The following is a 16240-nucleotide window of genomic DNA, read 5'->3' on the forward strand; positions in this document are numbered from 1 at the left end:
CGGTGAATGCACGCTGTCGCAGACGAGGCCTAAAAAAGGGTGCATTTGGTGAGTCTGTGGCCTTTGGAGGATGACTGAATGGGCTTTGGAGCATTTACCTGCAGGAAAATGACTGGAAGGGCTTGCCTGTGGGGACAAGGGCAGACTGAGTGGGCTTGTGACCTGTATTTGCAAGCTGCATGCATTTTGTGTGTTTACGTTGGGTACTTTGACACGCTGGAGGAGTCTCAGGGTCCTTATCAGACATAAAATGCAACTGGGGGGTGGACTGAAGTCCATTACAGGGAAACTGGTAAACTGTACAGACTAGGGGGGGCTGCTCAGCTGTATCTTCAGGGCAATGGGGAAACTGGAAGGGGAAACAAAATGTACTTGTAAGGAAATGGAAAGTCTAAATAGATCTCCCTGAGATAAAAGGGCACAATAGACCCGTGTAACCAGAGGCATAGCATGGGTGCCGGATCACTGACAGAATATCGACCTACAAAATATCGACCTAAGGAAATATCGACGCAGGAATATCGAAGGCAAGAATATCGAAATCCTATCTACAACATGGTAAGTACAAAAATATTGAGAAAAAAAATATTGATGTTAAAAATATCGTTTTTTTCTGTTAAAAAAAAGTGTAAAGTAAATAATACTTATACATAAAAAAACATAGTTAAACATTTAATAATGTTTAAAATTAATAAATAATAGATATATAATAATAAAACATATACATAAAATATATACTATATACTTAATAATAAGTTTTAATAATTATTTTAATAACTTATACATTATTAAAAATATTGTAAATTACAAATGAATGTACAAACATAAAACAATAACATAAATCAAAAGTAAATAATTATGTTTAATACATTAAAAAATATATATACTTTCAATGTTTTTAAAATTAATTATATACTACATTATCTAAAATAATACAAAAAATATTAAATAGCTAAATAAATAAAACTACTATTCAAAGTCCAAAAAAAACTACAGTAATGAAAATGTTAGCTAGCATAGGACTTAAAATTACTATTCCCACTCCAGAAAATGCAACAGTAGGAAAAACGTTGGATAGCGTAGTGGTAAAAATGACTATTCCCACTCCAGAGAGTGCAACAGTAGGGAAAGCGTTGGATAGCGTAGGGGTAAAAATTACTATTCCAACTCCAGAGAGGGCAGCAGTAGGGAAAGCTTTGAATAGCGTAGGGGTAAAAATTACTATTCCAACTCCGGAGAGTGCAATAGTAGGGAAAGCGTTGGATAGCGTAGGGGTAAAAATTACTATTCCAACTCCAGAGAGTGCAACAGTAGGAAAAGCGTTGGATAGGGTAGGGGTAAAAATGTATATTCCAACTCCAGAGAGTGCAACAGTGGGGAAAGCTTTGGATAGCGTAGGGGTAAAAATTACTATTCCCACTCCAGAGAGTGCAACAGTAGGGAAAGCATTGGATAGCGTAGAAGTTAAATATAACATACTTATAAATAATGTTTGTATTTGAAATAATTAATAATTTAATTTTTAAATAACTCTACATCATTTACAAATACCCATTAATAATTATTAAAAACATAATTACAATTGAATAATTAATTAACAATAAATTAACAATAAATACCAATAAATATTAATTAATAAATATTAGTTACCAAATAATAAATATTGAACAATAAAATATTTTCACAACAAAAAACATTAATTATTAAAAATTAATTAACACTTTAAAAATATTAAACAATACATTTATTTTGCATACCAAAAAATACATTTTATGAAACATTAATTACCAATAATTGAAAAAATAATTTCATATTAATAAAAAAATATTAACAATTGAAAATATTAATTGCCAATACATTTTTTTTATTGGCAATTACAAATAGTAATGACCAATTAAAAAAATAATTATCAATTACAAACATTAATTACCAATTATAAAAATTAATTACCAATTAAAAAAATATTTACCAATTAAAATGTCATAGCCAATTAAAAAAATAATGACCAAATACAAACATTAATTACCAATTAAAATAATTAATTGCCAATTCATAATTAATAAAAATTAAAAAAATGATCAATATCAATAAATAAAAATAAATCATTACTTAATTACAATTAAATTACTTCCCACCCAATTCCCCAATAAAACCACAATCCACTCCGGTACTAAAACATAAAATTTACTTAAAAATAACATTATTATTATATAGAAATAGTTCACATATAATTTAAAGTAAAATACTTAACAAAAAACATATAACACATACATATTAAATACATAATAAAATACATAACATTAATACAAATATCGATATTAGTAACATCGAGATTAGTAACATCGATATATTTGATATCGATATTACTAACTACGATATTACTTACATCGATATAAAAACATTCGATATTACTTACCTTAGGGTCGATATTCTGTCCAACAATATTCTTGAACTCGATATTCTGTACCTTCGATATATCCAACTCGATATTTCTGTAGGTCGATATTTAGGAATCGATATTTAGGCTGTGCACCATGGGTGCCATATGCCTTAAGGCAAGCCAGTAAATAGGTCCCCATAAGCTCTGATTTGGTACTAAGAAGTGCTAAGAAACGGCCATATCTGGGGTGTAGTGGTCTCCTTATATCCTTGGGTCCTGATGCCACTACCATTGATATGTACACCTCTCAAAAAGACCCTCTCAGGGAAAAAGTCTGTGTTCTTCTGTGTTAGACTTGATCCTTGATTTCAGGGAAATAAGGAGACTGGATGAACCCAGGAGTTCATGTCTGTATTGTAATAGACAGATCGTAGTGGTCGGCGGCATTATCTCACAGGCACAGAATGACTGGATGTGATCACAGACATGTGCACACTACATCAGCCTGCCCGGCAGGCCTTGTCTTCGGGAAATTGACAGACTAGATGGTACAGGAGTGCTGTATCTGCATGGAAATAGGCAGACTGGACTGGTCTTTGGTTATTATTTGAATTTGAATTAGCAAAATCTGTGAATGAATGGGCCTGTGAGCTCTTACATACATACAGAGGCGTAGCTTCCATTGGTGCAGTAGGTGCAGTGGCACTAGGGCACAGGGGGCTGAGGGCCAGCTTAACCATGAATATTGCTGTAGTTTATATTCAGAGAGCAGCTAAGAGGCCCATTTCCTTCCTTGCAGTGAGGCTTGTGACCCTCTGGCTATGCTACTGCTTGAATACAGCGAAAACAACAAAGTGGATGGGCCTAGTGGTGAAAGGGGCACGGTTGTTGGGCCTAGGAGGGCAGGGGAAACTGAATGGACCTGAGAGGAATGGTTACAGGCAAATTGGCAGACTGTATGCATAAGTCAAACAGTTATGGGCAAAATGCATGGCCATTATCTACAACACAATGGACGTTCAGGGGTAGGCTGTCTACCTTAAGGAAACTGCACCAACTAGACGGGCGCTGACCTACAGGTACATTGACAGACTAAAGGGGCCTATGGCCTTTATATTTAAGGAAATTTGGCAGGCGCTATGAATAGACTGGATGGGGATGACAAACGGTATATACCGAAAATAGGCAGAATAGTGGCAAGAGGAGAATTTAATCTGCAAGCAAATGGACCATTTGCCTGCATGATCTGCCAAAATATGGGAAGACTAGGTGGGCCTGAGAACTTTATATGTAAGGAATGGGTATCTGATAGGTCGAGGTTTTTACATCGAAAAACTGGATGGGTATGAGGGGTTTTTGTACATGGATGGGCAAATGGAATCGACCGATCCTGCAGGGAAAGGGCAGACTGATCAAATTCAGCAGCCTGGGCTCGCTTGGAAATGTCACCCCATCTTCACATTTGGAGGGCCTCATTCCAGTCGGACCAATTCCATTATGAATGTCTTCTCGGCAATGCACAGTCATTACTCTTAAACGAGTTATTTAAACTCCGGTACATTTTCTGACATGCAGGCTTTTGATCTATCGCGGGTACGTTGGGATATTCCAGTTCTTCGTGTGGCGAAAAGAACACGTGTTCTGGCGCTCAGATGATATAATAAAAAAAAAGAAAAGTAGTGTGTGTGTTGCAAGCGCCAGGAGTTATCTGAAAACCAGATTATCCAGTCATGGAGAGAATGGGAGCGGCTCCTGGAGGGACAAACCTGACTAATTACCTTATCTGCAGCAGCACGTAAGCAGACAAAGGGTCATCCGGCTGCGCGCCCAAATACAATCACTGCACAGGAGACAATCTCAGGCAGTGCTTAATTTGTAGTACAATGATTTCTGGCCAAGTCCTTAATTTGTAAAAGAATAAATGCCAGGGCCTAAACTTTTGCTTAGAAGCTGCCGCCGCACTGCAGAAGGCCTAGGTGTCGAATACCAAGGATTTATAGTCTTGATTCCCATTAATACCTCTTTAATCCATCACCTTCCCCTCTGTCTTACTCCTGCACGTTATTTTATTCCCTGCTTTCTCCCTTTGTCACTGTTTTCCTGTCTTTCTCTACCTCCTTCTTTCCCACTTTTATGTATTTCTCTCTCGTGTTTTGTGCCGAAATCTGATGAGGAAATGTAAGTGCTGGTGCCCAAAAATAAGTAATGGCGGGCCCCTCCTGCAAACCCCAGCAAAAATTACACACTATAGTGCCCAAAGTTTTCCTCAGAAGACTGTGTCCAGCGCTTTCGACCAGCGCGGAGCGACTAGGCAGGTCGCTCCCCCCATCCGCCACGCAGCCCCCTGTGTGATTGGACCCGCTGCCCGCTGCCTACACCTGTGTCAGCTGCCTGCATCCCGGCTGTCTGCGGTGTGCCTGTCACCTCCGTTTTTTGCCGTTTTTTCCTATTCGACTTTTTACTTCTATACCCTGTGCTCTCACCCTTCTTTGTGCCCTTTTTCTTCTGTTATCCCACCTCCCTCCGTGACCCTTGCCGCTTTTCCAGCCGTCTTTTCCTGCCACTTTTCTCGAGCCGCTGAGCCCCATGGCCCCGCCCCTTCCCTCTCATTGGCCGCCCTGCTCCCACCTCCCAGCTGCTCCTCCCTCCCCCTGCCCTCATATGAAGGCCACAAAGCGGCTGCGTAGCGGACGCGCACAGCGGGCGCGCCACTGGCGCACCAAAGGCGCACCAAAGGCAAGCCTGTCTGCGCCCGTCTGCGCCTGGACCGTGCCCAGCGCCAGAACCCCTGGCCCCAGCCGATGCCAGAGCACCCGGCTGAGGTACGACACCGCCACCCTCACCGCACTCAACACCGGACGACCTGCCGCCTGCCACGAGCCACCCCGAGGCGCACCCACGGACCCTTCACCTGCCAAGCCTGCAAATTCACCTGCCTCCAAACCTGCACCCCGCCCACCGAACACAGCAACGACAACAACAACCACCTCAAATGCATCCTGCTCAACACCCGCTCCATCCACAAACACACCGTCAAACTCTGGGAACTCCTTGATACCTCAGCACCCGACGTCGCCTTCCTCACGGAAACCTGGATGAACGTCTCCTCGGCCGGCGCCATAGCCATCCCAGACGGCTACAAGATCACCCGGAAGGACCCCGTCAACCAAACTGGAGGAGGAATCGCCATCATCTACAGGAACACGATCAGTATCACGACCAACGCCGAAGACACACTCCTCGCTGCCGAACACCTACACTTCCAAATCCACACCGACCCCCAGACCACCCTCCGAGGAACACTCATCTACAGACCCACGGGCACAATTCAGCGAAATCATCGCCAACTTTATCAGCCCGCACGCCTTAACCTCACCAGAGTACATCCTCCTAGGGACCTGAACTTCCACTTGGAGAAAAACAACGACAACAACACCACCACCCTGCTCAACAACCTCGACAACCTCGGACTCAAGCAACTGGTGGACACGCCCACCCACCTTGCCGGCCACACGCTCGACCGCATCTTCTCCGCCAGCAACCACATCTCCTTCAGCCACTCCACCGGACTACACTGGACCGACCACAGCTGCATCCACTTCACCTTCAAGAAGACCACCTCCCACCACCAGACGCTACAGATCCCCAGCAGATGCTGGAGCAAAGTCACCACAGACCAACTGACCACATCACTGAGCCAGAACCCACCTATCGACACCCCCGACGCCAATGACGCAGCACACAATCTCGCACAGTGGATCACCAACTGCGCCGATGAACTCGCTCCTCTGAAGAAACCCCCAGGCAAGACTAGCAACAGAAAAACCACATGGTTCACAGACGCCCTCAAAATCGCAAAGAAATCATGCCGAACCCTCGAAAAAGCCTGGCACAACAAACGTACAGCAGAAAACATGACATCCCTCAAGAGCGCAACCCACAAATACCCCAGATGATCCGCACCACCAAAAGGACATCGTTCATAGAGCGTCTGGACAACAATGCCCACAACAGCAAGGAACTCTTCAGCATCGTCAAAGAGCTCTCCAACCCCAGCGCCAGCAACAACGACATCACACCGTCTCAAGACCTCTGCAACTCCCTCGCCACATTCTTCCACCGCAAGATCGCAGATATACACAACAGCTTCGGACCCCAGACTCCGCCTCCAGCCACCAAACCAATGACCCCCACCACCAGCCTCAGCGCATGGACCCCCATCAGAACTGAAGACACCACTAGCATCATGAACACCATCCACTCCGGCTCCCCCTCCGACCCATGCCCTCATCAAATCTTCAACAAAGCATACTCTATCATCGCACCCCACCTCGGGAACGTCATTAACAGCTCCTTCAAGTCAGCCACCTTGCCGGGAAGCTGGAAACACGCAGAAATCAACGCCCTTCTGAAGAAACCAACTGCGGACCCCAAAGACCTCAAGAACTTCCGCCCCATCTCTCTTCTCCCCTTCCCGGCTAAAGTCATCGAGAAGACCGTCACTAAACAGCTGACTGCATTCCTTGAAGAAAACAACTCGCTCGACCCATCCCAGTCTGGATTTCGAGCCAACCACAGCACCGAGACCGCCCTCATCGCAGCCACCGATGGCATCAGGACCCTGATGGACAACGGAGAGACAGCCGCTCTCATCCTCCTAGACCTCTCTGCAGCTTTTGACACCGTCTGCCACCGCACCCTAATAACCCGCCTCTACAACACTGGGATCCAAGGAAAGCCCCTGGACTGGATCACATTGTTCCTCTCCGACAGAACCCAGAGAGTCCGCCTCTCTCCCTTCCGCTCCGAGGCCACCAAGATCATCTGTGGCATACCCCAGGGCTCCTGACTCAGCCCAACTCTCTTCAATATCTACATGAGCCCCCTCGCCACCATCGCACGCAAACACAACATCAACATCCTCTCCTGCGCCGACGACACCCAACTAATACTCTCCCTCACCAAAGACCCTCTCACCGCCAAAGCCAAACTCCAGGACGGAATGAAAGATGTCGCAGAAAGAATGAAGCACAGCCGTCTGAAGCTCATCTCAGGCAAGATGGAGGTCCTCATCCTCGGACAATCCCCATCTGCCTGGGACGACTCCTGGTGGCCCACAACGCTGGGCACCGCACTGACACCCACAGACCACGCACGAAACCTGGGATTCATCCTGGACTCCTCCCTCACGATGACCAAGCAAGTCAACGCAGTCTCATCCTCATGTTTCAACACCCTGCGCATGCCCTGAAAGATCTTCTGGTGGATCCCCACCGAAACCAGAAAGACGGTCACCCAGGCCCTCTTCACCAGCCGACTGGACTACGGAAACGCCCTGTATGCAGGAACCACAGCCAAACTTCAGAAACGCCTTCAACGCATACAGAACGCCTCCGCACGACTCATCCTCGACATCACTCACCACAGCCACATATCCGCCCACCTGAGAAACCTACACTGGCTACCCGTCAGCAAGAGGATCACGTTCAGGCTTCTCACCCATGCACACAAAGCACTACACAACATGGGCCCCGAATACCTCAACAGCCGCCTCTCATTGTACACTCCCACCCGAGAGCTCTGCTCCACCAGCCTCGCCCTCGCCAGCGTTCCACGGATTCGCAGAACCACCACCGGAGGAAGAGCGTTCTCCTACCTAGCAGCCAGGACATGGAACTCACTCCCCGCACACCTACGACTGACCCAAGACCATCTCACCTTCAGGAAACACCTCAAGACCTGTCTATTTGAGCAAAAGTAGGAACCTCCCCCTCCATTCAGCGCCTTGAGACCCTCACGGATGAGTAGCGCCCTTTACAAATGTATTGATTGATTGATTGATTTCGAAGATCGGAATGCCGAATCCCAAGGCTGAGTAGTTCATTTCACCCCATGTGAAACTCAATGCCCCTTTCTCTGACTCTTGCAGGTTTTTTTTATCCTTACTTTCTTCCTTCTTCACCCTATGGCATCCTTTATGGATAGGCCTTTGCACTCATGTTGGCCACAGAAGGTGCCATTATTAGATTCCTCCAAGATACACCCTTTGACGTTTGATGTCTCACCTTCTGGTGTTGCCTCTCTCTCAAAACGGCCAGTGAAAGTGAATGGCTCCTACAACCTCTTGACATGTTCATGGAGAACTTTATTTTAGTGCATAGCCTCTAAGCATGGGCGAATTTTGCCAATCTGGCGTTTGCGAATTTGCGTATTTGCGAATTCGCAATCCGCAAAATACACGAACTCTTGCGAATTTGCGGATTTTCTTTTGTGTTCGCAAGGGTTTCTGCCAGTTCGCGAGGGTTTTGTACCAATTCGCAATTGCGAACTTACTTGTCAGCTCGCAACGGTCGCGACTATGTTGTTTCTACGTCTGGTTCATCATCACAGGTTCACAGCACCCTCTGTTTCACCGCTGCCACCCTCTGGTTCACCCATGCCACCCTCTGGTACATCACTGCCACCCTCTGGTTCATCACTGTAGATTATGGGGGGGGGGGAAGCAAGCACACCTGCCCTGCTTCAACTAACATGAATTAATTTGGGGTTGATTTATTAATGTGTCACTGAATTTAAACTTCCAGTCTGGCACCTGCTTCCTTATCTGTAATTTGCTTTCTGTTACAGTGCAATTTTTTTCCCCAGGACCTTTGTGGCCTACTTGTAGCTATTCTATGAGCCTGCTGTGAGGGTCAGAGCAGGGTCATAGAATAGTTGCAAGTAGGCAACTGAACTCTGGAGGGGCCCCTCAGGAAGCACTACAGGGAATGGTTACTAATGATGAGTATGAACTTTTGCACCTGCTGAGTGCTTTCAGTTTTGCAAAACTCGTTTTTCTGCAATTTCGCTGGATTCGCCGGGCGCGAATTTGCGCGAGATCGAATTCGGAAGCCGCGAATTCGTGCAAATATGCGATTTGTTTTTTTGCGGCGTGTTAGTTCGCAAGGTTTTGTGCGTTTTAGCGAGCCGCTTGTAGCGCAACGACGCGAAGTTACCCACACGGTCGTTCACGGGCGCGCCCATCTTGTTTGCATGACGTATTTCCGTTTCCGGGCACGATGTGTAATCTCGCAAAGTGTGCGGCTCGCTAGTACAATTTCGCGTGTGATCGCGAGGAAAATCTCGCGCGAACTTACCCACGCGGTCGTGAACGGGTGCGGCCATCTTGTTTCTCATTCATTGCTATGGTTCTGGGCCTGCTTTCTGTATCCTCTCTGAATCTCTGCCATCCTTTGCTTGTTTGAAGTTTTTTTAAATCTATTTTACTTATTATCTATCCCTCTATTTTTCTAGCTCTATATTTTTGTGTTTTCTACAACTTTTGGTTAATTTTAAACTACTTTTTTAAACTCTTTTCTTTTCTTCTTCCCTATTCTATTTCTACTTTATTATTTAGCTTCCTTTCTGCCCAGACCATGGTAAAGGGAGCCGGGAAGCATCCTGAGAAGGGGAAGGGTCCCGCACCCCGTGCCCGGCTCCCGTGCGGGCGTTTGAGGGGGGAGCATGTCACAGCCCGGGAGATCTTCAGCGCGGAAGAGGTGGCCGCACTAGTTTTTTATGTTCAGCGCCGCCTCCCCAGGACCATCATGGCAGGCGACAGGATCGCTAGCGGGTACGGGATCCTGGAGCGCCGGAAGCGGTGGGAGAAGGTGTGCCGGTCCATGTACCAACACTCTCGGGTCCGGCGCACCTACAACCAGGCCACCCACCGTTGGATGGATCTCCTGGACCGGGAAAACGATCTGCTCGACCTGCTCGGCCTTGGGATACCCGGGCTTGGTGAGTAGTAGTAGCTATTTCTTTACCTCTCTGTTTTCTCCTGCTCTGTGTGTTATTATCATGCAAATTTTTGTTTTTTACCAAGAGCAATAATGCTGCTGATTACATTGTAGGTAAATTATATTTCAAAATCTTCTGTGCATTTCAGGTGCACTGCTCTCCTTCTCAGTAGCGCTGCTACTATGCTTATTTGTTTTCGATTTTGTGTTCATTTCATTGGCCAGTGAAATTATGTATGAGTGTAGTTTAAAGAACTGCGTAATGCTAGACACTAAGGGTCAGATTTTTAAATACTGGCGCATCCCTGCAAAGTAGCAGGGATGCGCCAGTAATTGTGCGCCACACCACCACCACCCATGGTGCGCCGTATTTACAATGCGGCGCACCATGGGCCCAAAACATCACCGAAGCGTTATGCATCTGTGCCGTAAAGGCGGCGCATTGCTGGAGTTGCGTTGCAACGATGGCGCAGCTCCAGCAATGCTCTGGGGTGCCCTATCTCCCCAATGCTGCGTCAAGCCGTACGTCTGCTTCAAGCAGGCGCAGGGTTTGAGTCACGCATCATTGTCCTCAAAGTGACTGATTGAAATCTTGTAGATTTCCCTCAGCCACTTTTAGGATGCGTTCCTGCACAGGAACGCCCTCCCTTGCGCCGGAACGCCCCCCTGATGGCGCAGGGCTTTACAACATGATGCATCTCCCATATGCGTCATGTTGTTAATATACGCCGCACCATGGCGCCTCTTTTGTTCTGCCACTGCGTCACAAAAGTCACGCAACAATGGAGCAAAAGAGCCGCAAGGGGCTTCTAAATCAGCCCCTACAGACTCAAGTCCAGTCCTTCCTTTGTACACCTGGCAATAAGAAGAAATAGTGGTGGTGGATTGATAGTTTGAGTATTTTAATGACTGGTTAATGTAGTAGGAAACTTTTTAGTGTTGTCGCTGATCTGCAATCACGATGGACTTTGTCTGTCACTTCGCGTGCTGCGGACTGCTGCCTCCCAGCCCTAGGCGAACCTTTTTAGTAGTTTGTTTAGTGAGTTACATAACTTTCCAAGTCGACGGTCAGCAAATCAAGCAATACTAATATCGTAGTAGACCACATGAGATAGGTCAATATATCCCGTGGAATACTTGTCTATTTGCTATTTCGCCAAAATATTTTGTTATTGTTCTTTTGAAATGTTTGATTTGGTTGACAAATATCATCCATGTTTTCTGGTCTTTCTTTCTTTCATGTTGTACATCAGCTCCCCCCAGGGGCAAGAGGGCATTGGAGGAGGCTGCTGCTGCTGCTGAACAAGGCCAGGATCGGTCAGGCGAGGGCTCCTTTGCTGGCCCCGGTAAGTTTTAATTTTAATATAGAGTACCTATTTTTTCCTAGCGTTCCTCATTCGATTTTTTCTAAATCGTCTTTGATCTTCTTGTAGACTATCTAAATTCTTATCCTGCCTCGACTATGACTCCCTTTGGTAATACTAGATTATTCTTATTAGTCTGTCTGTGTAGCTAACTAAGATTGCACATTTGGCAAAAGGTGTAAAACAAAACTCCCATTCTAGTCAGCAATAGCTCTATGCACTGAGTGCAGTCCTCTGGGATTGTCCATAATGTCTTTTCAAATCTTCTAAATGTTTATGCTTTGACAATTACCATTAATAAAAAGGTGAATGACCACCAAGAAAGAATAAGATACTACTTTACTTTTGGTTTGGATAGGAGGACAATCCATTCTACTACTGTTGCAGGGACAAATCTGCACAAGCAGAACTATGGACTCTAAATAGTGCATTGTTTATCAATTATAATAGGCGCAGGTAGACTTTCCACATACCTCAGTTATATCAGACTTTGAAGTACCCCCAATCTCCTTACTGACTAGATAGTGTGGCAGAGTCATTTAGCTCTCGAATTCATCGATGATTGATCCCCAATGATGATTATCCAACGCAGGACAAGAGTACGGAGTCAGAGTCTAGAAGTGTCAGAGGCACGGACGCATGCTTGCAAATTGTAAAACCTTTTGCTCATTCACTCATGACCAAAAACCACAGAGTCTATTTAAGTTTTAAAGCTTTATTAAAAGTCAAAATATTTATTAAAATCAAGCTTGTCATAAAACATAAACAGTTGATTAAAAATGGAAAAGTGCTTATAGTCATTTTTTATTTCACACATTTATTGTGGGCGAGCCGAGCCCTCACCTGGTTTGAACTTTCATTTTTCTTTTTGGTGCTGAATCATTGGTCCTTCCCTTCGTCCTAATGATTTGTTCTTAGAAGTGAAGCTTCTGTCTGTTATGAGGAAAATGGTGCCTGTTAAAAAGTAAGCATTCATCAGTTGTGCCAAAAAGTGTAGCAAGACAACACCCTTCCCTGGAAAAAGGGACATTTTTACTTTAGAGTAGACAGTCACAAAATATTAGATTAGTTTCTGTATTCACATTTCTTCATTCCTAGACAAAATACTAGTGAGTGGTGTATGTCTATGACATCTAACATTCTTAAATGTACTTTGTAGGTGGAACATCTGGTGCTGGGCCCAGCGCGGAGATGGAGGGAAGCTCTGGGGAGGAGGCGGAGCAAGTGCCCGACAAAACTGCTGTGTGGGTTGCCACGGTAGCGGCGGGCAGTGGTAAGCTCTTATATTCCTTACTTATTGAGATTGGAGACTGCATAGTGTGCTGCTCCCCGTGAGAAAACGTAAGGTTTGTCCAGATGAGAGACATGAAGAAGAATGATTGACATTTAGGGGCCTATTATGATGGTGGACGGACCTGAGTCCGTCCACCACCATAGAGTAGGAGGGACCGTCTGCAGGGGCAGCGGCGGTCCCTCCGTGGTAATTAGGATGTGACCGCCTGTATTTTTATCATTGCGGCGGGTGCTGCTTGAAGCAGCACCCGCCGCAATGATAAAAATGTAAGTTGTGCATTTGCATGCACAAAGCGACAGGCACCGCGCGGTGCCTACCGCTTTGTGCAGGCACATGCAGGGGGGTACCATAGGTACCCCCCATGTGCACCCCCCACCCCCCCTTCACTCTTGGGGGCCCGCAACGGGCCCCCAAACAAAAATCTGTATGCTTTTGCACGGCGGAAATGCCGCCGTGTAAAGGCATGTTCCTCCATACATCCTAATATGGCTGGCGGTGTCTGATAGACACCGCCAGCCATGTTAGTGCTTTTCCGCTGCGGACGGGAGGCGACCGGGCGGAAAAGCTGCGGACTGAAAAACTATCCCCCAGCCATCCTAATCCGGCAGGGGTCTTTTTCAGTCCGCTGCGGATTTCCCGCATCCTCCGGGCCGGCGGTGGATTCCGCCGGCCCGGAGGATGCGGGAAATCCGCAATCCTAATCTGCCCCATAGTTTGAATGGATGGATGCCTGGATCATGGTACTATCTGACTCTTAGATAGCATATGTGTATCTAGAGAGAACTAAGTGTTACTTTGAAGAGCATGTAACACCGCACTTGCATGTTCGTCCCAGTGTAGGAAAGGCAAGGAAAAGAAGTTGTAATTTTGTCCGAATACTACCATGAATAGTAGCAGTAGTTTGTATTGCAAGCACAGCATATATCCGGCTATTACGATGTCCACTCACTACTACCTCAGTTAATAGGTTTAGTGGAACTCGGTCATTCATGTGTGGATGTATCACCGTTCACTCAATAAAAAGCAAAGCACCTAAAGTCATCCCATATGTAAGCAAATACATACCATGTGCAGCGATAGATAATCAGATTATTTATCTTCTTCATTTTCCTTTTCTAGTAGTCATTGGCACTGTAGGGTGAAAGTTAAATTAATTAAGCAGTAGCCCTTGTAACAGAGTATTCTCAGTGTCACCCGTAATAGAAAAGTAAAAGCATCACCACCTGCATGTACTGGACTGGTACAGTAACGCAAGTCTGTCTCACTCATCATGGCGGGCGTCTGTTTTCTCGGGTGCAAGTTGACTGCGCTGGCATTATGCCGGCTTGCAGAAGTTAACGTACCAATTTTGCTAAACAAGAGAGAAGAATAAGAATAAGAATGAGACTGGTGTATACTGTCATAGTCGACTCTAATGGAGTGAGTCCATAGTGCTCGTAGAATTGATTCCTTAAACTCCCACTAATGTTAGAGCAAGGGTGAAGAAGTGGGAGGTTAGATAGATACTGGCCACAATAGTTATGTACTGCACTTGCAAGTTGCTAGTTCTACTGTGACACAACTTTCTGCTGAATCATTTTGTGTTAATCTTAAAGAGCATTGGTTACAGACTATGTCTTTCTTTCTTCATATAGATGCTCCTTCCAAACCAAACAGGAAGGAGTGGCTAGACTGGCCCGGCAACGGAGGCTGGAGGCCCCTGTCGCTGAATATCAGCGGCTGGTGGCCCAGGAGGAGGGGGACACGCAGTCTACAACAACATCTGCCGGCACAGCTGCATCCTTCTCCGCGCTCCCTGGGTCACCCAGTCAGCGCAGCAGGTCTCCAGCAGTACGGAGCCGGGGTACCGTAGCCACCCGCCACCGCCGAGCAGCAAAGAAATCAGCTGCCACCCACAGCAGTTGCAAAAACTGATGCACCGCCTTTCCCTGAGGGTTTCCTACCTCCAGCAGGAGCTGCTCAACACGAAAACCCTGCTTGAGACCCTCCGCAAGGAGCATTCCGACCTGGCCCGGAAAGTCAACAGAAGCAGCCAGCAGTAGGAGGAGACTGTCCCTTGCCCCTTTTTTAAAGACTTCTGGGGAGTGGGAATTGGGAGTTGGGTTTTTTCACTTTTTGGGACTTTTCACGGACATTCGTTGGGGTTAGGGAGTGGGGGTGGGTTGGGTCTTGTCAGAATCGGTCCGTTTGTGGGCCGCTGTCTGCGCAATGCGTGGGGAACGGAGGCCTTGTAGGAACAGACTACAATCCCCAGAGGGCCATGGGGGTAGTAGCGCGAGATGTCAGCGCGCTAATCCGGAAACATAAACCCCACACACGGCACAAACGGAGCCGATAATTCAGGTTAGACGCCGAAGAATAATTGCTGTGCAGGTCTGCTAAAGTCAACCGTGAGTAAAGGATACCGTGTGTTTCCGGCTGGGAACTCACGTCGCCAGAGACTCTGTTTGGGTATTATTGCTGGATACTTGCAAAGATACGGGGAGTGGCGGACACGGCTGTGTCTGTCAATTTCACCTCTCGTTATCTTTTTCCCGGAGGCTGAGGGTTGTGTACCGAGGGTTTGGGAAGCGCGGCTGCGCTTCTATTTTGTGAATAATCCTTGGATTCAGGACGCAACTACTCGCAGAATTGGAATTTATTGATCTATTTGAACTTCAAGGAATCTTGGTGTGAGATTCAAGACTTTGGACACAAACTATTACGTGGCATTTCTCTTTTATGTCAAAATACGATATATTCTGGTGTGCTGAACTGATTTAGTTGAAAGGTGCAGTTAACCTTCAACTTGGCGTATTATTCCTTGTTTCTTTCATGTTCCACAACTTGTTTGTGCTTTCTTTTCAAACTGCAGGAGAAGAAACAGGGGGGTACCTTGTAACTAAAGAGTGGATCAAGACAATTCCTGGTCAAGTATGGGTATGTGAGGTGGAAACAGCAGCTTATGCTACATTTGTGGAGTATTACACGTGCCTGTGTGTTCTTTCCCTACTAGATGATTGGCACTAATAGGACCTTCCCTCGATCTCCTGCAGATAAAGAGTTAGAATTTTCCTTTACAGGTAGGCCTGAGTAACAGTGGGGGAGAAAAGAATCTTGTTGATTTGCTATAGAGTGTATTGGTGTGATAGAGTAGATAGGGAGGGGTGTGAAACTAAATCCTGTGTTCTTTGTCGTTCCAGATCTCCCTCCCCGCTGTCCCCTTCCTTTCCCGCGATTGCGGAACCCTCCTACTGGTCTGTGATTTATGCTGGGTCACGGGTGGGTTGCGTGATCGTAGGTTTGGTACTTTCAGCACAGCTCCGAGGAGAAACGCATCGGACCTTGACAGAATTATCGGCCCAAGGAGACGGTCCTCCTCTTAGCTGTGTTGAAAGAAAATGGCCACTATGGATGACGTTTTGGCTGCCCTTGCATTGGTCCA

The sequence above is a fragment of the Lissotriton vulgaris genome, chromosome 11 (assembly GCF_964263255.1).
Source record: "Lissotriton vulgaris chromosome 11, aLisVul1.2, whole genome shotgun sequence".
Taxonomy (NCBI): Eukaryota; Metazoa; Chordata; class Amphibia; order Caudata; family Salamandridae; genus Lissotriton; species Lissotriton vulgaris.